The sequence below is a fragment of the Cryptomeria japonica genome, chromosome 5 (assembly GCF_030272615.1).
Source record: "Cryptomeria japonica chromosome 5, Sugi_1.0, whole genome shotgun sequence".
Lineage (NCBI taxonomy): Eukaryota > Viridiplantae > Streptophyta > Pinopsida > Cupressales > Cupressaceae > Cryptomeria > Cryptomeria japonica.
In genome coordinates, this window is record NC_081409.1 from 696,940,704 (window position 1) to 696,965,379 (window position 24,676).

The window sequence follows — 24,676 nt, forward strand, 5'->3', positions numbered from 1 at the left end:
ACAAGCTCCACGTATTTCACAAGTTCTTAGTAAGGAATATGATCTCATAGAACAAATCAAAGCTACCCCTGCTAAGATATCCCCTTGGGATTTGATTCAAACTTCTTCTGCTCATTACAGAATGTTACAAGATGCTTTGAAAGATTTGAATGTTCCTCCACCGAATACATCTAGTAATATAGTGTCTTTGGTTAACTCTATGATGAATCCTAAATCTCATATTGTGTTTACTCAAGATGAGTTGCCTACTAGCGAAATTCAACATCAATATGATCCCTTGATGATTGTGGTTATCATAAATGATATTGCTATAAGACGAACACTAGTAGATAATGGCTCTGGTCTTAATGTGTGTAGCATTAATCTCTTGCATAAGATGAATGTGGATACATCCCCAATTGAGCCTGACTCTCGTCCTATTCGTGGCTTTGATAATGTGGCTAAGACTTCATTAGGTATTATCACCTTACCCCTCACAGTGGGGCCTGTTAGTTTGCCTACTCCTATCCATGTTATGTCGGGAAATCTAACATACAACTTGCTATTAGGAGACCTTGGATTCACAGTATGCAAGTTGTCCCCTCTAGATTGCATACACAAGTTAAATTTACTTATAACAATAAGACATATACCTTGATAGGTGATACTAATTTCCAAGCTTGTTTACAAACATCTACTTCCAAAGGGGGTTCTTCTAAGCCTTCCTCGTCTAGTGATGACTCTTTAAACAAGATACCTATTGATGAATCCTCGCTCTCTGATGATCAAAATTCGTTGGATGAGTCTGGAGCTCCTGAGGAAGATTCTTCTCGACTTGAATCTACACATAAGAAGGATTTTGATCCTGAGAAGGTTCTCGCAGAAGACGATTGGGGATCTCTTGATTTTAATCCCACCTTTGTAGGTGAATATAAGGTTCCTTCTAGAGAGCTTAAAGTTGAAAAGAAGGAAGAAGCTAAAAATCAATCAACATTACCTGAGCCTATGAGCAATAACTTCATGGCCGCTTCTCAGACTTCTTCTCCTCACACTTCTAATTCTGAAGGGTTTGATTCTTTGTCTTATGAAAAACCACCTTCTCTTTCTGAAATGGCTGATCGTTATGGTCGTGGTTTTCGTATTCTAGCTAAGCATGGGTATAATGGAAATGGCTGTGGCGCTCACGAACAAGGAATAAAGGTTCCTCTAGAGAATAATCTTTATGATTATGCCTTTGGACTTGGTTATAATCCCTGCAAGCGCACTAAAGCTTCTAAAAGACCATGCATTAGTGTTAATGTTATTTCTACATATCTACCAATGAGACATCCTGAATATATTGATCCTTCGTGTGCCTGTGCTTTGGATGTTTTTCCTACCGATGATGCTTTAGCTGAGTTTTTAGGAGCATATGATACTCTTCCTCGTTATCATCACAATAGGGGATTCCCTTATTGTTTGAACACTGAAGCCTATTTTGGAGAAGAGACTGATAACGATGAGATTGTGAAAGGATTTCCTCAGTTAAAGGATACTCCTCAACAAAGTAATCTTCTTATAAGCGACACCATTGATGTTAAGATGGATTCTAGCAACGAAGAAAAAGCTATTAAAATTGGAAAATGTCTGGACGAAGAGGAACAAAAACAATATGAAGATTTATTGCGTGAATTCCCTGAGATCTTTGCTTGGACATATTCTGACATGCCTGGTATAGATCCTAAGATTGTCACTCATTATATTGTCTTAGTTCCTGATGCTAAGCCTGTGAAACAAAAGATTCGAAAAATGAATCCTAAGGTAGCTTTGCTTGTTAAGGCTGAGATTGAAAAATTATTGGAGGCTGGATTTATCCGCCCTATTGATTATTCCCCATGGATTTCAAACATTGTCGCTGTGGCTAAATCAGATAATAAAATAAGAATGTGTACTGACTTTCGAGATTTAAATAAAGCTTCTTTGAAAGATGATTTTCCCCTCCCAAACATTGACATGATAGTTGATTCTACAGCAGGACATGCTTTGTTATCCTTCATGGATGGTTTTTCAGGATACAATCAAATTTTCATTAATCCTCAAGATCAATTCAAAACTGCTTTCACCACTCCTTGGGGTACGTTTTGTTGGGTAATGATGCCTTTCAGACTTAAAAATGCCAGCGCAACTTATCAATGAGCAATGACCCTTATCTTTCATGATTACATGCATAAGATTTTAGAAGATTATGTTGATGATATTTTAGCCAAATCCATTCTCCACATAGATCATATTAAGATCCTTCGTCAAATCTTTGAAAGGATTCGTAAATATCACATGCGATTGAATCCCTGAAAATGTGTTTTTGGTGTGGATAGTGGAAAACTATTAGGATTCATAGTTTCGCATCGTGGGATTGAGGTGGATACTAAGAAAATAGATGCTATTGTCAACATGCCACCTCCTAGAAATGTGTCTCAACTCAAAAGCTTACAAGGAAAGATTCAAGCTATTCGTAGGTTTGTATCTCAACTTGCGGATCATACTTTTCCTTTTACTCAACTTCTCAAAAAGAATATCACCTTTCAATGGAACGAAGATTGTCAGCAAGCATTTGAAGATTTAAAAGTGTATTTGGCTAGTCCTCCTATCCTTCAACCCACCGAACCTTCTAAACCCTTTCTTTTATATACAGCTACTTCCTCTCATGCTCTCGCAGCATTATTGGCACAACATGATAAAGATGGTAAGGAGTGTCCGGTTTATTATATAAGTCGTACCTTACTCGATTATGAGACCCGATATTCTGCGATAGAAAGACAATGCTTGGCCTTGGTGTTTGCGACTCAGAAATTGAGACATTATCTTTTAAATTCAGAAGTCCACGTCATGGTAAAGTTTGATCCTTTGAAGCATCTTTTCTCTAAGACTGATTTATCAGGGCGCTTAGCTAAGTGGGTTATGATGTTAACTGAATTTGACCTTAAATTTGTTTCACAAAGAGCAATTAAAGGGCAAGCGTTGACCGATCACCTAGTTGAGGCCCCTTCACCTTTCTCCTTCCCTAACCCTGAGTCTTTTCCTGACGACTTCATTCTTTGTACAGAGAAAGATAAAACTTGGGAGTTATACTTTGATGGCTCTAAGTGTCGTACGGGATCGGGGGCAGGTGTTGTTCTGATTTCTCCTACAAAGAAGTCCATTCCCTTATCTTATCGTCTCAATTTCCTATGTACCAATAACATTGCTGAGTATGAGGCTCTTATAGCAGGAATAAAGGCAGCCTTGGCTTTGAATGTAAAACACATACATATTTTTGGAGATTCTCAACTGATTATAAGACAAGTAACAGGACTGTATCAAGCGAAACAAGACAAATTATCACAATATAAAGACCTTGCTATCTCTTTGTTACAAAAATTTGATTCTTACACCATGGAACTTGTTCCTCGAAAAGATAATCGACATGCAGATGCAATGGCATGTGTGGCTTCTCTGGTATCTTTAGAGGACCTTGTGGTTGATCTTAAATTTGTTATTCATAACCTTATTTCTCCAGCTATTGTAGATGATTCTAGCTTGGTGACATGTTGTGACTTTATAGACTCAGATGAATGGTATTCGCATATCGTAAGATACTTGACCGATGGTACCTTTGCTGATTCCGCCAATAGGAACACTAGGGCTAGAATTCACAAGCTGTCCGCTAGATATATCATTCTTTCTAATGTTCTTTATCAAAGGGGTTATAACGGTCTTCTCCTTCACTGTCTTAACAAATCGGAAATCCCTATTGCTCTTGAAGAGGCGCATTCAGGTGCCTGTGGGGGGCATTTTGGAGGCAAATCCTTGGTTCAAAGGTTGCTTCGTATGGGATATTATTGGCAAACTATGCAGCAGGATTCTTTTTCATTTGTTAAGAAATGTCATCAATGTCAACAACACAATAATCTGATTCATGCTCCTGCCCAAGAACTTCATTCTCATGTAGCTTCTTGGCCCTTCTCTGCATGGGGGCTGGATCTTATCGGTAAAATCTCTCCTCCTTCATCTCAAGGACATACTTTCATTATAACCGCAACAGATTACTTTACAAAATGGGTAGAAGCTATTCCCCTTCACTCTACTACTGCTGAAGTGATTTGTCGATTTCTTCTAGAAAACATTATTTCTCGATTTGGGATACCTTCCACTATAATCTTCGATAATGGGACATCATTTAAGAACAAGGACGTGAAGAAATTCCTCGAGAAGTATCATATCAAACATCGATTTTCTACACCATACTATCCTCAATCAAATGGTCAAGCCGAATCATCCAATAAGATAATTGAACAAATTCTTCGTAAAACCGTGAATAAGCATGGTAAGGATTTGAGTACTCAGCTAATCTATGCTCTTTGGGCCTACCGAACGAGTGTACGAATTGCTACAGGAACCACCCCTTATAATCTTGTTTATGGTGCTGATGCTATTATGCCTTTAAAATTAGAGATTCCATCACTTAGAGTTTCTCTCAAAGGTATAGTAGATGATGACGCTTATAGAGAACAAAGACTTCAACAGCTTGAGATGCCTGACGAACAGCGTATAAATGCTCTTGAGCATATTCAAGCGTATCACAAAACTCTACAACGAAGCTATAATGATAAGCTTATTCAACATTCCTTCTCAGTGGGTGACTTAGTTCTCTATGAGAATCAGCGCAATGTGAATGCCTTACCTGAAGAAAAGGGAAAATTTAGTCCTAATTGGCTTGGACCGTATATCGTTATTGAAGATTATGGATCAGGTGCTTATAAAATAGCGGGTGTAGACGGTACGCCTCTTAAAGAACCTATAAATGCTATGCACTTGCGTAGATACTATGCTTAATTCCTCATTCCTTATCTTTTATTTCATGTATCTTCTTTGCACTTCTTCAAAATTGGATAATATGTTAGCATATCTTTGTTAGAGCAAATAGAATTAAATGATGTTTTGTTTAATCTATATTGCTTCGTTCCTGACAAGCATGTTTCTTTACTTTATGGTTTGTCTTGAATTCATTTATGTAAATTGCAAAAGATTTACATTTTCATTATGCTGGCATATTATACAATGTTTTTATGTGTTAAGTAGAATTGTATCATGTTAAATCACATTACTTATATGATTCTTAGGCTTAACACATATTTCTTCTCTATCATCAATGTAGTACTTGATTAAATATTTTATTTTTTCACACATGTATCAATTTAATCATGGAGCATTGAGAAATCAATCACATGGAAATTAAATTCAGAACATACATATACATCTACCAAATGTATTAACTTTAATCAAAATACACATTGTTTTAGGCATTAAAGATAACACGTTTGAGACAAAGAAGCATGTATATATATATATATATATATATATATATATATATATATATATATATATATGTGGATCAATATACAAAGGTAGGTCACTATACATCCAAAATGTGACCTACCCTACATCATAAGATCATCTCCTATCCCTAGGGCTGGTGGCTGGAGAGTGACGACTAGATGCTCCCTCCTGATCCGGCCATGCAGGTGGACCCATAGGTGTATAGCATGATATAGACCGTGAATGGCTCCGTGAGGAACTCCTACGATCCCTATCCATAAGGATCACGCGATACGAGGTAGCCTCGGCCTGAGCTGCTACTAGATCACGCTGTGCCCGCTGAAGGTTCTCTGATAGGACTCTCTCTCTCTCCCTCCATATCTCCACCTGTACTCGAAATGGGGAAAACAAGTCATCATGCCGACCCGTGTTCCCTTGAGGTCTATAGGCGACCTGTGAGGAACTAGAGATCTGTGCTGTCATGGAAATATCTGTCACTGCTTGCTGGATCAGAGAATGCCACTCCTGCATATTAGCTGTAGCAGTAGAACAGATTGTGTATTAGTACCATTTTATATCATCAAAACATTAATCAATCAATATAAACCTAATATACCTGGATCTCCCTCACGCTAGTAGGGATCGTGATATGGTAGCATCTGTGACTGGGAACTACTAGGCTCCCCACGCTCGAATGATCTGTGTGCGATGGGTACAGATCTCCATATCACCTCGTGTTCCCCCTTTTGGGGAATAATGGGAGGATCTAAGGCTATGGTATCATCTCCTGAATGATGGGGAGCTGCATCTGACTCCTCCTCATCATCTCTATCCTCCTCCTCCTCGTCATCCTCGTCCTCATCCGCATCCTCGTTCTCCTCATCATCATCTCTATCTGTGTCATCCTCCTCTCCTTCCTCCTCCTTGACACTAGGTTGATCTCCTATGGGTGGATCAGGCCCTCCTGCCTCCTCACGACCCTCTCCCTCCTCTGGACCCTTCGATCTGGATCCCTGATCCTCATCTCGGTCTCCATGTCTCCATGGACCTGGATGGCCTGTCGGGTGATCTGGTGGAAAGATAGGCCCCGGGTATGTCCTCACAAACCATGAGAGATACCTGCGCTATGCCCCGGGATCTGTAGCATAATCAGTGACCACATCCTGGTCGGACCCCTCTATATCTGTGATCTCGATATCATCTATCGTAGGTCTCGCTACTGCTCTGGGTCTGGGAAGGACTCGTGAGTGTCGAGTGTAGATGGGTACATTGGCTGGAACACACTGCTCTAGCCCAAACTGCCTCTGTACTCGGTCAAAGTAGAATGGAACTATGATATGTGGATATCGTCCTCTCAGTAGGCGGTTCCTCTGTAAGCATGCTAGCTATCTCTCCATCCCATCCCATCTGTGCATCTGCAGATATGGTCTCCATACAGTCACCTCAGCTGTCAGTCTGTCAAATGTCACTCTCCAATATAGTAGATCTCCAAATCTCCACTCACTGGTAAGTGGATAAGCAAATACCCTAGGTCGCTCGCTAGCCGCACTCATCGGATAGCCGATAGGCCTGGTGCATGTAAAATGCTCAAATATCCACACCTGCAGAAGTGTGCATGTCATCAAGCTGCAACCCTGTCCGAAAACATACTCCTCGAGGTCGTGATAGAGATGTGCAAGCATACTCCGACCCCAGGCATATACTCTCCTATGTCTCTCCATAGCCCTGATGCACCATGTGAGACCCCCATGCATGTGCGTACCTCATCTGTTAGGGCAGACGACTAGTGCAATGATGGCTATCATAAGACGTCTCATGAGGGGCACCTCTCCTGTAGGATGTAAGAGCCAGCTGACCATGATGCGACCTCTCGTCTCACTCGGCATGACTCTCCCTATGCAGTATACCTGCTCCCTCTGATGATCCTCTGCTGACCGATCGGTCGCATATGTCACGGTAGCTCCTCTGATCGGTAGGCGAGTATGTGGTACACATCCTCAAGTGTCACTGTCATCTCCCCTACTGGAAGCTGGAATGTACATGTGTCAGGATCCCATCGCTCCATGAGTGCTATCAGCATCGCAGGATGAAACCGAATGGTCGGCATAAGAATCATAGACCACAAACCTACTATAGACAATGTATCTCTGTCTGCCTAAGTCAGTCGGGGAATCTGATATCGCAAACTATGAAGAATATGCCCCACCGTGTGCTCTCTCATGTATGGGAGACCCTGCAATACAAAAACATCAGTGTAATCAGTAATCAATCATCACAATCATTTATGACAAAAGCAAAAACTGTCGAACATCGAAAGCTCACCCTCGCTAAGTCCTGATTAGGACCATGGCACCCTGAGAGGACCATGGCGCCCTTCAGGGACCATGGCGCCCCACAGGGACCATGGCGCCCTGATGGGACCATGGCACCCTGGGTGGGACCCAGGGTCAGATTCTAGGGCCCGCATTCGATTACAGAAAATCAGAGTCAACGGAAATGCAGAAAATCAAAGTCAAAGTTCAGTCAACTCACCTCGTCCAGTGGCTCGTCGTCGATCACGGCCTGTCGCATGATCTCAATCCTCGTGGGATGCTCTGGTCATCGTGAAGGCATGATGATGGCTATTTGGGCTCCGTTGTAATGAACAATACTCAGAATCAACAAAGTGACAAATGCAATAGTCACTTTCAAGGTATATACTTTCATTTCTTTACCTTTACTTTCAAAACCCTAATTTTCCTCTATCACTCATTTCATCATAACTTGAGTTTGGGAGATGCGATTTTCGAACCGTTTGTTGCGTAGGAATCATATTTTCGTTCCCTTACTCCCTTGATGTTCCAAAATGTGCTTTGATGAAGCCTTTGTAGTGAACATCTCTCATCAATAATCGTTCACACAATTTGTTGTAAGTAAACATGCTACCCTGTTTCACCTCCCTAATAAGCAAGCCGAAACAGGGGGGGGCATATAGCTACTCACAAATTTCATCACTTTCCTTAGTAAGCATTAGGTGATTTTGTGATCTAACGTGTGTTTTGTAGGGTGTGGTTCCTAACTGTGTACTGCAGATGCCGCTGGGGGCTTCGTTCGACGAACTTATGGATATATCCTTTTTCAAATAATGTTTACTTTCTTGTACTTTAGTTTGCATATGCACGTAGTACTCATATGACCGCTAAAGTGGGGGCTAAATGTAGCATCGTAAATTGTACGCACTTGCTAAAGCAGTACAATTTCACACCTAGTTTAGCACCCGCCTTGGCACAGTTTGCATTTTGCATTGCATTTCCCCTTTAGCACTTAATTAATCAAATTAATTAGGTCTAAGGTTCTATTCCATCATCTTCCACATCATAAAGTCAGGCCCTTTCATTAAAGTGTGCCCCTTTCATTTTATTCCTCCAATACATCATTTAATCAAAAACTCTAATTAAGTCCTATTTTGAACTTGGGGGCTTGATTTCGAGGGTCAAAACATCTCGAAATCACCTGTAACTTCGGGATTCTCTCTAAAATCATCATATCCGACGGCCCTGAAAATTTGGTGAAAAGTTGCTGGGACCATGGCGCCCGGAGTGCACATGGTCCCGGACATTTTTCCCGAAATTTTAGGAGCACGATCCAATCATAAAGTAAAGCTTAACCCCAAGAAATTGGCAGGATATTCAATCTCTAGGTCGGCCAAAAGTTGGAATTAAGACCTAGGGTTTCATATATAAGAGCTCTTTTTCTTCATTTGAAAGGATCCGAATTTTGTTTTCAGGGAGCTTCTATGCAACAAAAGAGCAAATCTTTGAAGACTTCAACAATATTCAACATCCATCCATCAAGCATCCATCAATTTCATTCATCCATTTAGGGCTTTGAAGGCATTGAAGAGCAATAAGGGATCACCGACTGAAGATTGGCTTGTACCCCCCCCCCTTTGGGGTTGGGTATGATTTCATGTTGTTTTCATGTCTTTGCATAAGCTTCCTTACATCAATTGTATTCATGCTTTAGATCACTCTACATCTTGATTTGGAGCATTTACATTATCATTTACAAGCAATTAGGGTTTACTTTCTAGGTTGCTCTAGTTTGCTTACTTGCATTTTAGATCTTGCACACACACAAGGTCTACACACACACTACTTTTACAATACAACTTGGCTATTCATGGAGGTGGAAATCACCGAAGCGGGGGTTTGACTAAGGCAAAACCCTATATAGCTGCCCAAACACCTTTTCAGATATAAGTGCAGATTTCGGGATTCAGACGACGCCACAAGTTGCAGATCCGAAAGAAGCAGACAGAGACTAAACCTTACACCAAGTTTCAGAGCAGAAGACCAGGACAGGGGCGCTAGGCGCCCTGGTCCCTGGGACAAGGGCACTGGGCACCCTGGTCCTCCTGACAGACAGCAATTTTTAGCATGTCCGACAGTTTTCCAGGTTGCACAGTAGCAGTTTCATGTACAGTTTCAGGAACAGAATCAGGACAGTGGCGCTCGCGCCCCCGTCCTGAACATTTTCACTCAGATTTTGACTCCGGGTACGCATCTGCATTCTTGTCTTGTCCTTGTGTTTGCAGCTTTCCATTGTTTGAGTTCAATTCTGCAATCTTGTTATTGGTTCATACTTGCATTTTGGGGTTAGGAATTGAACTTGCATAATTTTACCTTTCAATTACAACAAAGGAATAGAAACCCTAATAGGTAGCCCGTGGCTCTCTCTTTCACCAAAAAGAAGTAGCCAATTGTGTGATACCTCTAGGCTCTTTCGTATTCCGTAATGTGTGTCAAAAGGTAGGATTAGGACATGTTAGCCTAGTCTCGCTTTTTCCCCTACACAGCTACATAAAAATGTACCATTCAGATGGGAAGCTAAATGTGCAGAATCTTTCTATCAAATCAAACAGTATCTGATGAACCCACTAGTTCTAGTACCACCAATAGCAAGAAAGCCACTCATTCTCTACATTTCAAACAACAGATATATCACCGGGGGTCATGTTAGCACAAGAAGATCAATAAGGCAAGGAACGAGCTATATACTACATCAGCAATACTTTGAATGGATATGAATTAAACTACACATTCATTGAGAAGGCTTGTCTAACAGTAGTATTTGCCTCTCAAAAATTCGGACATTACATGCTAGCGCACACAATTAAGCTAGTTGCAAAAATTGATCCTCTCAAATATCTACTTAGTAAAGCAGCTCTTACAGGTTGATTGGCTAAATGGGTCATGATTCTCAGTGAATTTGATATCCACTACACAGAACGAAGAGCTATCAAAGGACAAGCAATTGCAGATCAACTGGCTGAAGCACCACTACCAGGAAAACAAACTATGGAGATCGAATTTCCAGACCGAGACGTTCTTGCTATTTCTAACAAACAATGGACCTTATACTTTGACGGATCTTACACACAACATGGCTCAGGCACTGGCATTCTATTCATCACTCTGGAAGGACACACTATACCAAGATCATATAGGCTTATGTTTCCATGCACAAATAATGTAGCTGAATATGAGGTGTTGGTTATAGGCATCAAAATGGCCGTAGAATGGAGAATCACAGAGTTAAAAGTCTACGGAGACTCACAACTAGTCATCAATCAAATCAACAATGACTATCAGATGAAGGACGACAAGATGCTACCCTACAAGCGAATGGTGGATGACTTCAAGCAATATTTTATACACATCACCTTCGAACAAATACCAAGGTTAAACAACAAAGCAGCCGACGCAATGGCTACTATTGCTTCACTACTGCAAATTCCAGAGCAACAGAGTCGTTACGAGTTTCTGGTAGAGCAACTGTTCTCCCCAACCTATGACCACTATGAATCCTATGTTATATATGCCTTAACCAGTTCAGATTCTCCGTTATATGGACCGATATACGATTATCTTAAAAACACCATCCTACCCATTGACCTATCCCGAAACCAAAAACGTAACTTTATCCGGCAAGCCACCCGTTATACCCTCAATGCTGATACTCTGTACCGTTGAGGTCTAGATGGTACTCTTCTTCGTTGCCATGATCGTAATGAATCTGACTCCGCTTTACACGAGCTTCACGAAGGTATCTGTGGCACACATTCAAGTGGCACTACTCTTGCTAAAAAGCTTCTGAGAATGGGATATTACTGGCCGATAATGGAAAAAGACTCTTATCACTTTACAAAGAAGTGTCCTAAATGCCAGATCCATAGCAATTTGATACATGCACCAGCACAGGAACTGCAACCATTCACGACATCCTGGCCCTTTTGTTAGTGGGGACTAGACTTGGTCGGCAAAATTCATCCTTCATCTTCAAATGGACACAAGTTCATTATAACTGCAATAGAATACTTTACCAAGTGGATAGAAGTAGTCCCCATGACCACAGTGACTGGGAAGCAAAAGCCTCTTTTATCCTTAATTATCTGATCTACAGATATGGTATTCCGAGTTCCATCATCACAGATAATGGATGACCATTCAAGAACCAAGATGTACAAGAACCATGTGAAAAATTCAAAATCCAACATCATTTTTCTACACCTTACTACCCACAGGGGAATGGTCAAGCAGAAGCATCCAACAAGACAATATTAAAAAACCTAAAGAAAACAGTGAATGATGCAGGCAAAGATTGGCACGTACAACTCAATCCAGCACTTTGGGCATACAGAACTAGCATCCGCACACCTATCGGAGCTACACCATATTCACTAGTATATGGATCATAAGACATTTTACCCTTGGAGGTAGAAATTCCATCTCTCAGAGTCTCTTTGAAAGGCTTAATCCCAGATGAAGAGTATCGAGTTAACCGACTGCAAGAACTTGAACTGCTAGATGAAAGACACCAGCGTGCCTACACCCATCTCAAAGCATATCAGCAACGCATGTGCAGAAGCTACAACCACAAGGTCATTCCTCGAATTTTTAAGGTTGGTGACCTGGTACTCAAAGAAAATCCTAAAAATCAGCAAGATCGGGAAAATAAAGGAAAATTTGAACCTAACTGGTTAGGTCCCTATGTCATCATATCAGCCTATGGATCAGGCACTTATCAGCTAACAACTTCGGAAGGAGATGTGCTCGACGGACAAACTAACAACATCCATTTGAAGAAGTACTACACTTGAGGAGTCTAATGCACGAAAAAGTCAAAAAATCAAAAAAATCAAGAAAAAGCAAATAAAGAGGTACAATAAAAACAACTGGTGAAAACCTGGCAACAAGCGCTATTGTGAGAGAACAACTCCTCTATCTATATCCATACCATCCTATCCATATCATTCAAGTACTATCGGCCGTCGCCTGACATTTTTATCACATATCCATTCAGGACATACTTAGCGTAGTCACTATCCAGGTTTATCGACATATTCCTTCACCGCATCTCACCATGGCTTGGTGATCACTGTACATATCCACATCAAAAGGCACACTTATCTAGGGGCAATATTCGTCAAAAAATTGCAACACGTTCAAGCCATCAAAACTAGAAGCCAACTCAGAACTTCATATCTAGCAAACAAAACTCGCACAATCACAAAGAAAAACATTGATCGCTAAAAAGGGATTCACAAGAGCTGATAGATGATTTTCTGAAGTATCAAATGTTGTATCTTGCATAAAGTTTTTACTATTTTGCACTTGAGCTTATTGAATCATTAGATCCTTCAAATTTTCTCCACAATGCTTCAAAGCTAGAGAACATCGAGCGACTCCAATATTTTCTTAGTTTTCTGTCTATGAGGCGATCATCTGTATTGTGTAAATACTTGTCTCGAGACGTGATTCACAACATATCACTGAAGACATGAATCCACTTTATGCATACAAATGGTTTAATCTTATTTGTTTATATGCAATCCGTACTTAGGTCATCCTGGTTCAATTATACCTTGACGCTTGTGCTATCTTGCAAAATCAAACATCATGTAAATTTTTCTCAGGTCATTATGGTTCAAATATACCATTATGCTTGTATAAATTTCCAACATATCCCAAAACAAATCACTACTCAATGATGATACATACATAGAAAGCAAACAACATGTGGCTATACAGGATGACAAATACAGAATGATGATGCTCAAAAACAATTAGTTGCATATCATTTTACAATTAGTTGCATACATCTCACCGCATATCATATCATACATCTCATTTTCAAGAAACATCTCACAGCCTCATGCATTATCACATCATATTCATAAAATATTGCACCACATGCATCTATCTAAGCATTGCATCATCATAGAATAAACCAAAGCATATAGAAAGCATAATCCATAACACATAATATGAGGATCAAAGAAAATGTTGTCATCTATATATCTCAACCAATGATCAATATACAAAATATGTCATGTCTATGCCAATACATATAATACAAAGATCAAAATACAATGGAGACAATGTCTCTCAAGTATGACTATCTTCTGAGGGAGACGGTCTCACTGCAGATGTCCCAGCACCTGGATCTCCAAATGGATCCTGTCTAAAAGACCCTGTCACGCCTCTACTCTCCGTCCTCGACCCAGTCTCTTGGGATCGATTGGATCTTGACTGTGTGAAACTCTGCACTCGATGCTCCTTGGACACTACCTCCTCATAATGTTTCCTATAGTACTCTGCCTCCCTAACTCTCAACGACAACTCTCTCAAGGTGTCTCTCATCGGGCCACCTACTGCCGCTCTCTCCAAAACCTCTGCTCGAGCCTCGGCTCGACCCAACTGCTCTAAAGCAGTATCCCACTCTGTAGTCAGTTGTGTAATCTGATGCTATTGTGCCAATATCCGTGTCTGCAAATGTTGCACTGACAACTGCAGTGATCTAATCTGTGCATCCTCCACATGTGTAGGAATCCGCATCTGTAAGGGTACCTGTGAAGGGGTACCCCCTATCCTTCTACCTGTCCTCGGTGCTGGTGGAGGTAACACATCTGACCTCCTCCTCTAAGTTGGTCACCGCACATCCTCATACTCTCCCACCACCGCTATCACCTCCTCAACCTGCTCCTCCTCTCCAGCTCTGATCGCTAAACCCCCTCTCCCTCTATCCACTGCCACCCATCGCACAACTCTCTCTGCCCATATCACCCTCCCACCACCATCTCCACCCCTATCTCCTCTCCCCCTCAACTCCAATCTCTCTCTAACTCCTCGCTGACCTCTACCACCACCTCTACCATCTCCGCCATCCCCTCCTCCCTCATCTACCTCCTCATCATCATCAAAAGCTGGAATCATATCAGCTGGATCAAATATCCTGGCCATTGCCTGTACTGCAAAAAGTGCTGCAAACTCGTCAGTCATCCCTGCGTCCACGATCTCAGGGGCATAATCCCAAATTTGGCCGGCTAGGTGAAAGAACTCCTCTACTGCCACCGCGCTGTCAATCGTAGGCCCCCAATCTGGGATGTCCTTTCTCCGTCGAGCATAAAAACATGCTCCCTGTGGAATACCTTGCTGTCGACCATACTACCGCAACACCTGACCATGCAAAAACCTCTCTATGACAAAGGGCGTCCGCCCTATCAGATACCTGGACATAAATACATGAGGCATCTCCATCCCATCTTCCACCCATACCTCACACCTTGTATATGGCCGCCAGACGACCGTATCAATGTCATCCAGCACTCTCCTCCAATGCTCTAGTTTGCCCAGTTTACGCTGGACAACTATCCCTCTATATCCATACGCGTACGCACATCCAACAAGCCTATCTCTATCTACCAGTGGCCTAGCTGCGGGGATATGCTCCCACACCCATACCTGAAGCAGTGTCACACCAGCTGATAAACTGTCGTAACCCAAGTACACTACCTCGTGCAAATCCTTGTATAGATGGGCCAACATCGCTGACCCCCATGCAAATCGATGACCTTACATCACCATATCCTCCAAAACCAGTCCCCATCCCACTGACAGTCCTTTCGACCTACGGTCGGGACATAGAAACCCACCTATAAAGCCTTCTAGAACTGATGGTAGAGGAGCGTGATCCAAATCCAAAAACTCCTGCCAGGGGATCTCATACCCGCAAATAGTGTCATCCTGGAAAATCTGGCAAAGTGCCTCGGTACCACCCTCCTCAGTGTGCTCGTAGGGTAGAAACGCACCTACTATAGGAATCCGCAGAATCCGATAACAATCCTCAGGCGTCACTGTCATCTCGCCTGTCGCCAAGTGAAAGGTATTCGTATCACTGTGCCACCTCTCTGCCAATGCTATCAATAGACCTCAGTTTACAATAAACCAAGGCATCTCTAACAAAGAAGTCAGACCACATCTATCAATAATGTCTCTGTCTCCCTGTGTCAATCGTGGTATCAATGACCATAGTCTCAGAAATCGCTCACGCGACTGCACTACTCCAAGACGCTCCTATCAAAAACAACACAAGTCCAATATCAGTTCCCTCATCAATACATGGATATCAAATCAAATTCAAATTCAAAAACTTGAAAACTTTGACCAAATCTATATCAAGTTCCACATCATATCAATCCATCAAATCATATCAACTTGTAACACAACTCAAGTTCCACATCAATTTGTAAAACAACTCAAGTTCCATATCAGTTTGTAACACAACTCAAGCTCCACAATTCATATCAAACACATTCATATCCAAAACTTGGAAACTTTGAACAAAATTAACTCAAGTTCCACATCATATCACAATCATATCCCATCTATATCAACTTGAAACATCACAAATCAAATCAAGTTATCTCAAAAACTCCTATTCACACTTATCACATCAATGACAGCAGACACAAAGACTGACAAAAAGTACTTATCCCAGCAGACCTGACACCAACCTGCAAACTTTTCTTATTCACAAATTCCCACTTTACCAAAAATTTTCCTATATGTGCTAACTCATCTTGTCTAAGCGCTAATTTGTTTCTCATGTGCTAGCCTGTTTTCTCGATGCGCTATCCAATTCACCCTATTCGCTAACCTAACCCCACACGCTACCCTTTTCTTCGAATGCGTCTTCTAAACTACCCTATGCGCTACAAAAATCCTATGCGCTATTCTATCCCCCACAAGTGCTTCACACCTAACCTTATGCGCTAGGTCACACCTACGCGCTATCTAGACCTGCTTATGCGACCCCCTAGAAACTCTATGCGCTAGGTTTATTCTATGCGCTACTCATTTAACCCTCTGTGCTACCCTATGCGCTAACAAAAACCTACGCGCTACCCTAGCCTAACTATGCACTAACCTAAATTTTTGGACGCTGCCCTTTTCGATAAAACCCTACGCGCTACGAAATTTTCCGTATGTGCTACCCTTTCAACCCGACATGCTAAAATGTAAAATCCGCAAGGAAAATTATAAAAATTACCAAAAACGACAAAATCAAAAATAAAAAATGGGTAAAAAAGGTTGACTTACTGGCAGTCCATATGGAGCAGGCCTTCGATACCTCCGCACATGCTTGAATTAATAAGTAGAATACGGAATTAGCATGTTGACTTCTCTCCAAATGTCACTATCTCCAAAGTCAACAAGCACAAATGAGACAAAAAGGAATTACCTTTTCCCTTTTATAGGGTAAATCAAAATTAGGGTTCCATGGAGGAACGCAAAAATTGCTCAACCAACATCATTATCGGGAGATGAATCAATTAAACACATTCATCATAGACCAAAATTTAAAATGCTATCAAAATTATCCAAATCAAATCAATTTTTCAACATTATTGATTCATCTCCCGAGGGGGCATTATCAACATCATTTTATCAAATCTGGGGCATCGATAATCAAAAACTGGGGCATGACATATCTCAAAATGACATTAAATTGATCATAACTAAAAAAGCATGATGACACATCATTTTATTTGAATTAACATGTGCACACACGTCACTTCAAAGAGGGGCAAAATGTAGGCGTATAAAAATGACCATATTCCTAAATGAATATTTCATGTTCATTCCTCTATTTATTTAAATTACCCACATTCCCCTATTTAATTAAGTAAATTATTCAATTTATTTAGTTAAATTCACTAGAACCCCTTTTATCATTTAATTGAATAAATTATTTTATTTAATTAAAACCCTTCTACCCACTTTTAATTAAATTCACATTTAATTAAATAGTTTATCCCAAATTGATTAAATCTAATTTATTCAATTTCCCAAATTCCAACCAAATTGAAATAAATTAACTTTATTTTATTTTAATTCTATTTTCCCTCATCCACTTTCAAAATCCTACATCTCCCACTTGCATCCTAAATCCCCTTTCTAAATTTTTCTAGAACCTATCTAATCCTAATCAATTAGCCTAATCCATCTCCTAAATATTGTCACATTCCTAAGCAACTTGAAGTCACTTCTCAAAGACTCCAAAGTCTTTGATAAACATTTAATGCTTTATGTGTTCAAAGAGACAACCTCTAAAGTCTTCCAAACCACTAATGGCTTTTACATGACCATTAATGGCTCTTACATAGCCATTTATGGTTAGCCCTCAACTCAACCTCCATATAGCCCAAGGGTCTCATCAAGTATTTATTGGTTTGACCATGGTTATGCCTTTAACCATTGCACAAGAATTTATCCTTTGGGTAAAAGCTTTATCCATTGGATATTCTTAACCTAACCTTAACCCTTACCTCCTAAGGTAACCATGAGGCTTTCTCAAGCATTTAATGCTTCCTACATCTCCTCTCAACCAGCCTTATGTTGACAATTGTCACCATTTCATTGGTGAAAATTGTAAACATGGATTGACAACTTTCAAACTTGACCCTTGATTAACTCTTTCAATCCTGGCCATCCATTGCCCTATTTTCACTATAAATATAGCTCTCCTTCCTCCATTTTGATGATCCATGAATCTAAGAAATCCATTATCTACATTCTCTATAAATCCATACAAGCTTTTAGTGTCTCATTTTTGCTTATTTTTAGCACATCTAGTCTCTCTTTGCAATAGGAATTAATCTAATAAGCATTTTAGACTATTTCCTTTATCATTAGTTTAAATCATATAACTAGTATATCATGGTAGGATAGTATTTCTACTAATCTTGTCATCTTATAATCTAGTTTGTTGCATTTATAGAATCATGCATAGATAGGATACATTTTCATGTTAAAATCAATCAAAGCATCCCTCGTTCTTGCATTTGTCTTCCCTAAACCACTTTGCTCAGTGATCTGAGAGCAAAGGCATTGGTTTGAGGGACTTTGTGAGATAGAGAACCATGGAACCACCCTTGGGAAGTTGAGTCATCCTTCATGACTCCATAGCTTGCACCAAGAAGTCTTATGGGTGTGTGGATAAGTCTCTTTGAACTTCATTTTTCACATTTTAAGTTTTATTGACCCGCTTTTCCCACAATGACTATAGTTTGAAATTTGTGGTGTAATGTGAATGTAAGTTATGTTGAAAGCTACATTGAGTGAGTAGAGTAGTAGGCTATAAAAACAACTATTATAACTTAATATATATTTTATTGTGAGATATTTAAATGTAGAAAAATTAACAAAAATATTTTGTTTTTCATTTATGGCTTCCATTGTCTATAAATGTGATGGATTTATGTGTATGTTACAAGACATAGTAGTTTTTAATTAAACCCTTGGGCCTTTGATTGAACCAATTTCTTGAATGATATGAAAATGATTGATTGACTACTTGATTCACTTTAATGCTAAATGGATCCATATTCATGAAAGACATTAAATTTTTTCATGGTCCATATGTAAAAGTAGGTACGAGTAGTTTTTGGAGACAATTGTGCAAGATTTCCTTAGCATCAACATCTCAGGTCACACTTGATGATCCATCATGAGGATAGTATAAAACTAGAGGAGTAAAATCACATTGATTGTCTATGGCATCTATTTTACCATATGTGTAGAGATGATCTTCACAATATTATCAAAATTGATGTGCCCCATCCTCTTGTGTCATAGCCAACAATCACAAGTTTTAGTTATTAGACAACTTCTCTCATTGGCCTCCTTCCCTCCTCCCCACCTTCTATCTTTACTTATAGTTATCTATCATCTCCCTCTCTATACATATCTCTCCTTCCTTCCCTACCTACCTCCATTTCTTTGCATATATCTCCCTCCCACCATCAACACATATGAGAAAGAAAATGCAACTGGTTATTTTTGATAAAAAAGTTTAAAAGTACAAAATTGCCTCCACCTCTTGTATCTATTCAATATATATATATAGAGAATTTTTCTTATTCCTTGCTTGGAATTTGGAATTCTTAAAATTGCAAAATTTAGGGTTCCAACAGTGGCTTTGTCTAGGGATGTATGCCCCTTGTGGGCATAGAAAGAATTCAGATCTCTGGTAGAGTAGACCATGTGCCTTATTCATTGACCTGCTTTGGTGGCCTCGAGCCCCAAAAACTGAACACTAATTCTTTCCTCTATCAAACATCTGATTCTCATCATGAAGTAGTATAAAAACTTTGAAATTAGTGATATCACCTAATTGGAAATTCCTGTCATAAGATGCATCATCCATCCTTATTTTATAAGGATTCTTTATTTCACCTGGATTACCATTATCCCCTATTCCATAGGAAATGGTATTTATAATTTTACAAAAGTTTGCTTCTTGTGGCATCCACATATTCTTCATCTCTATTTTATTGGAATGTTGCATATTATCTAACTGGTACTTCTTTTCACCTTTTATTTTATCTCTATGTGATGTACCTTCCTTTTGTAACTCTCTTATTTTTGTGGTCCTTTCATCATGTGACTTAGTCATATTATTACCCATGTTGTCTTCACACATGTTTGTATTGTCCATACTGTCTGGAATTTTTTCTTCTTCATCATATAAAGGATTTGAGAATACATAAAAATCCTTTTCACAAATACCATGGTAGTAGGGAATATGATTTTCCTCTATCACTTCATCACATAAGGGGTTTGAAAATATTTTAAAGCCATTTTTAAATTCGCATACCTCTTCTTTATCAATTGTATCATCAAGGTACTCAGGTATGGATTCACTTTCCTCATGACTGGCACAATATTCTTCATCAATGTTAGCAACAATTTCTTCAGGTTTTGACTTGTACTCACAAACATCATCAATTTCTTCTTCATCAGATGGGACTTCCAAAGGGATAACTAATTCTTCTATATATTCATCTTCATTTGCATCTCTTATGTTGATGTTACTCGTCTCATGCAAATCATGTAGTTTTTTATTCAATTCTTCAAGAACTAAACATGTCGATTCCAAACTGTCAGGCCCACATTCTCTCACGATCAATTCCTCCAGTATAGTTTCATTAAGTTCTATATTATCAGGTATTTGAAAACAATTCACCATTATTCTGCCAATCAGTTTTTCTATAGATTCACTTTCCTTTGTTCTTATGTTGTAGAGTGCATTGCCACAATCATAATCTAATTGAATCTGATTTTGGTATGGAGAACCAATTGAATGGCTAGTGGCTGAAGTGTTGTCCTCGATTACACCATAGAATTCTTCCATGAACCACCAATCAAGTTTTTCCCATGATGAGATAATTTGTGGGGGTAACAAACTAAATGACTGCTCCGCAACATCCTCCAATGTTAGTAGAAACCATTTCATGATCGTTTCTTCTGAATAGATTTTGAAGGTCTCAATAAACCAATAAAATGATTTTAGATGCCCAATTGGTGATTCCTTTCATCTCCATGGAACCTCGACATATAGATCTTCAACTCATAGGGAAATGCATATGGATACTCAAGGATGTTACCGAAATCCAATGGCTTAAATCTTCTTGGAATATTCCTATCTCTTTGTGGTTGTGGTTGCCATTGTGCATATTTTTCTAAAGATGCTTGTCCATAATAATATGGCTATTGAAACATATTGAATGCTATTGATCTTTTTTCATTTAATTTTCCTTTTTGCAGAGTCACCACTTCTTTCATAGAGGACATAAGTTATTTCTTCCTTCCGAGTTCTCTCCCACAACATAGTCTTAATAATTCATCTCCAACAGAGTCGCCAATCTGTTGGGTCTCAAATCAACAGATTGGATAGGTTCTAAGGAAATGCCAAATGCTATGATCAAACCCTCCAATTGACTTGGCCAAATTATAGTGTGAACCTATTTGGTTACTAACTCTCTCACTTTAGGCTCTGCAGGACCTAGGTGGGTATACCTACTCACTAGTTGTTCCTTCAACTAATGCTTTTTATAGCAGATTTAGTGTCTTAATATGATATCTCCTAGTCTCAGAATGGCATAAGTTTCTTAAACAGACTAATTTCAGATGTGTGTATTGATCTATGTATCTTACAAAAGTATATATGTTACACTTTGGCTAAATTACCTACTATACTTACTCTACTAATACTAATGCTTAAAAGTAAAGGGTAATTGGTATGGTTAAAGGGTTTGTTTACAAATGACCAGTGCCTTTCCTCTTATTTGGGCTACAGAGTCTTATATTTCTTCAGGACTTATTGTGTAAACTTATGAGACAGTTTTTAAACCCACCCCCTCTCGACGAGTCTATCAGTTACTATTTCTTATGAGCCCTACTTCAATGTCTATATTGTAAACTGCTTGAAAGAATTTAACCCTAACTTTTAAGAGACCATCCAAGGAAGAAATACAGGGAACAATTACAATTCGCGAGTAAATATTTTTGATCCAAATCTATAATATGAAACACATAATTTTACTGGAAGAACATGAATAACCTTATCCCCTTTAGATAATATCATAAGCAACTGCCTTCTAAAAATATGTTAACTCTCAACACATATGAGAAAGAAAATGCAAGTGGTTATTTTTTAGAAAAAAGTTTAAAAGTACAAAATTGCCTCCACCTCTTGTTTTTTTTTTCTTTCTCTTTACATTTTACATCACACATATATATGTGGTTGAATGGTTTTCATACCCCTTTGGGTGAAAAGACACCCCCCTTTTAAATAAAATAATTCCAAATCCCGAAATTGCCTTAGTTTATATATTTAATTGTCACTTTACAAGTTGTTTAGCATATTAGGGGTATTTTAAGGCTATTTTATGGGTATATAATGGATAAATGGTCTTTAAATGATGCAAATACCCCCTTTGGTGCTTCATAGTCCATTTTTAATGCCCATTATTGTGTTTATGTTATGGTTTCATATTGTGCAACAAATATAAAACATATTACTCGTACCTATTCAATATATATATATGTATATATATATTTAGAATTTTTCTTGTTCCTTGTCTTGGAATCTGGAATTCTAAAAATTGCAAAATTTAGGGTTCCAACACAAGCTTCAATGGCAGTTTTAGTGAGGAGTAGTTCCTCACCTAGGTCAAATGGCACTAAAACCTCAAAGAAAATGCTCCCAATGGCCATGAAAACCTATAAGACATCCTTCCCATTCATTGCCAAAACCTAGAATAAACCGCCAAATGGAAGTAACCTATGCTGAAAATGAAATGATTTTTGGAGAAATGGCAAAGAAAACATAGAAACGATTACCTTAAACAACAACTAGAAGATGAGGATGCAAAGAATATTGGCGTGGCGAGTAGGTGACATAGAATATGTTGAGGTCTCCATGTTGCAAGCATATCGCCGCATAGAAAAAAGTGGTTATTGGTCCTTAGGCAACCCACTTTTGGTTGCTAAAGTGACGAATAATCTATAATAAGTGTGAAATGAAGGAGGGAAAGTTGGCACTTTTAGTGATGAAATGAACCATTAAGTGCTTCTTGTGTTAGATATTAGGTGGAAAATAGTTTAGTGAAATGCAAGGGGATGCGTAGTAAATGCCATTTGCTAGATGGCTTTCAGAGGATGATGCAACATTAATGTAGCTCATCCTTCAGAGAGGGTGGAAAACTACTTGCATGCCACACAAACAATACAACCTGAACATGCCTTGACATACTCTCTTGATTAATGTGCACCATTACCTGTCGACCCAAAAATGGGCCCCTCTTTTAACATCTTAGGATGATTGATCCATTACACATGCCAGATCATGTCCAAGGTGGCTAAAAAACATTTTTTCCAAGTTTGCAACTAGTTTGACTATGTGGTAGTCTATGTGGTGCCTGAACATAGGGTGCCCCACTTCTAGCCACTGTCCCCTATTGTCAATGGATTTTATTGCTAACACATTTGGTATGTCGTATTATTTGGTTCCCAATAATTTGAAAATGGCTTAGGGACAAATTAAAAGTTATTTAAGGCATTAGATTTATTCTCTGTGCAAAGTCGATCAACTAATTGTTGAATTTAACTACAATTTTAATGTAAAAAAAAGAAAATAATACTGAGGTGAAAAATATAGTCCTCATTTGGATTGGTAGACATTGTACTAGGGAAGAGCACCAACAACCATTATAGTTCCAATAATAGTTCACTCCTTGGACACCCAACCCCCAAGTTACTAATTTTAAAGAAACTCAAAAAATGACAACTAAAAGCTCATTGATAAATTTCACATTTTTGGACCATAATTGACCCACTTGAACACCTTTATAGGTACCCATAGCGCACTGGGGCATTTGTGCATAAATATTAACAATTTTAAGTGCATAATTATTGGGATATCTTTAAGTAGGTATCAAGTGACTTTGAAATGTGTACTCTTTGACCCTTGCATGCATAAGGATCACATAGTATGTGTTGTTACTACCTAGAAGCCAAAATAATAGCTATAAACAGTTAGGTTACATACAAAGACAACAAAAAAATTGTTGAAATCTGATGTACCATTTAAGATTTGTGGATACGTGAAGTTAACTAATAACAACTACTAATATGCTTCCCTAACACGAAATATATATTGACCGTTTCTATGTATTGTAAGCAAGAATATGAATAATTATTAGTGATAGAATACAACTTGTTTACAATACTCACATATATAACACACTTCTCCAGTTTGGCATTAAATTTTTTACTCTTGATTATTAGTTCCCGCCAAGGCATGATACTATTACATTCATTTAGTTTTATTTTTAATTACTTCAACCAATCATTGCAAAGAATTAAAAATTTTGAACAAAAATCTGATAGTTTATCTTTAATTTTTATTTAAATGATTTTAAAAAATCATTTTCCTATATTTCTATTGGTTATAGTCACTTGAAAATTCAAATTTTGCAAAACAAAAGTCACAAATTATTTATGCATCTAATTCAAATGTTATATGACTATCCTTCTCCGTTCTATCGACAACCAATGAGATATGAAATTACCACGTGAGCATCTACTAAACAAAAAGTTTTTTAATTCATATTGTTCAAGTGCAAGTACGTACCAACAATTTTTTCATTTTTCTCACAAAGTGACTCTATTTTCAAAGAATTATCTTCTCGATG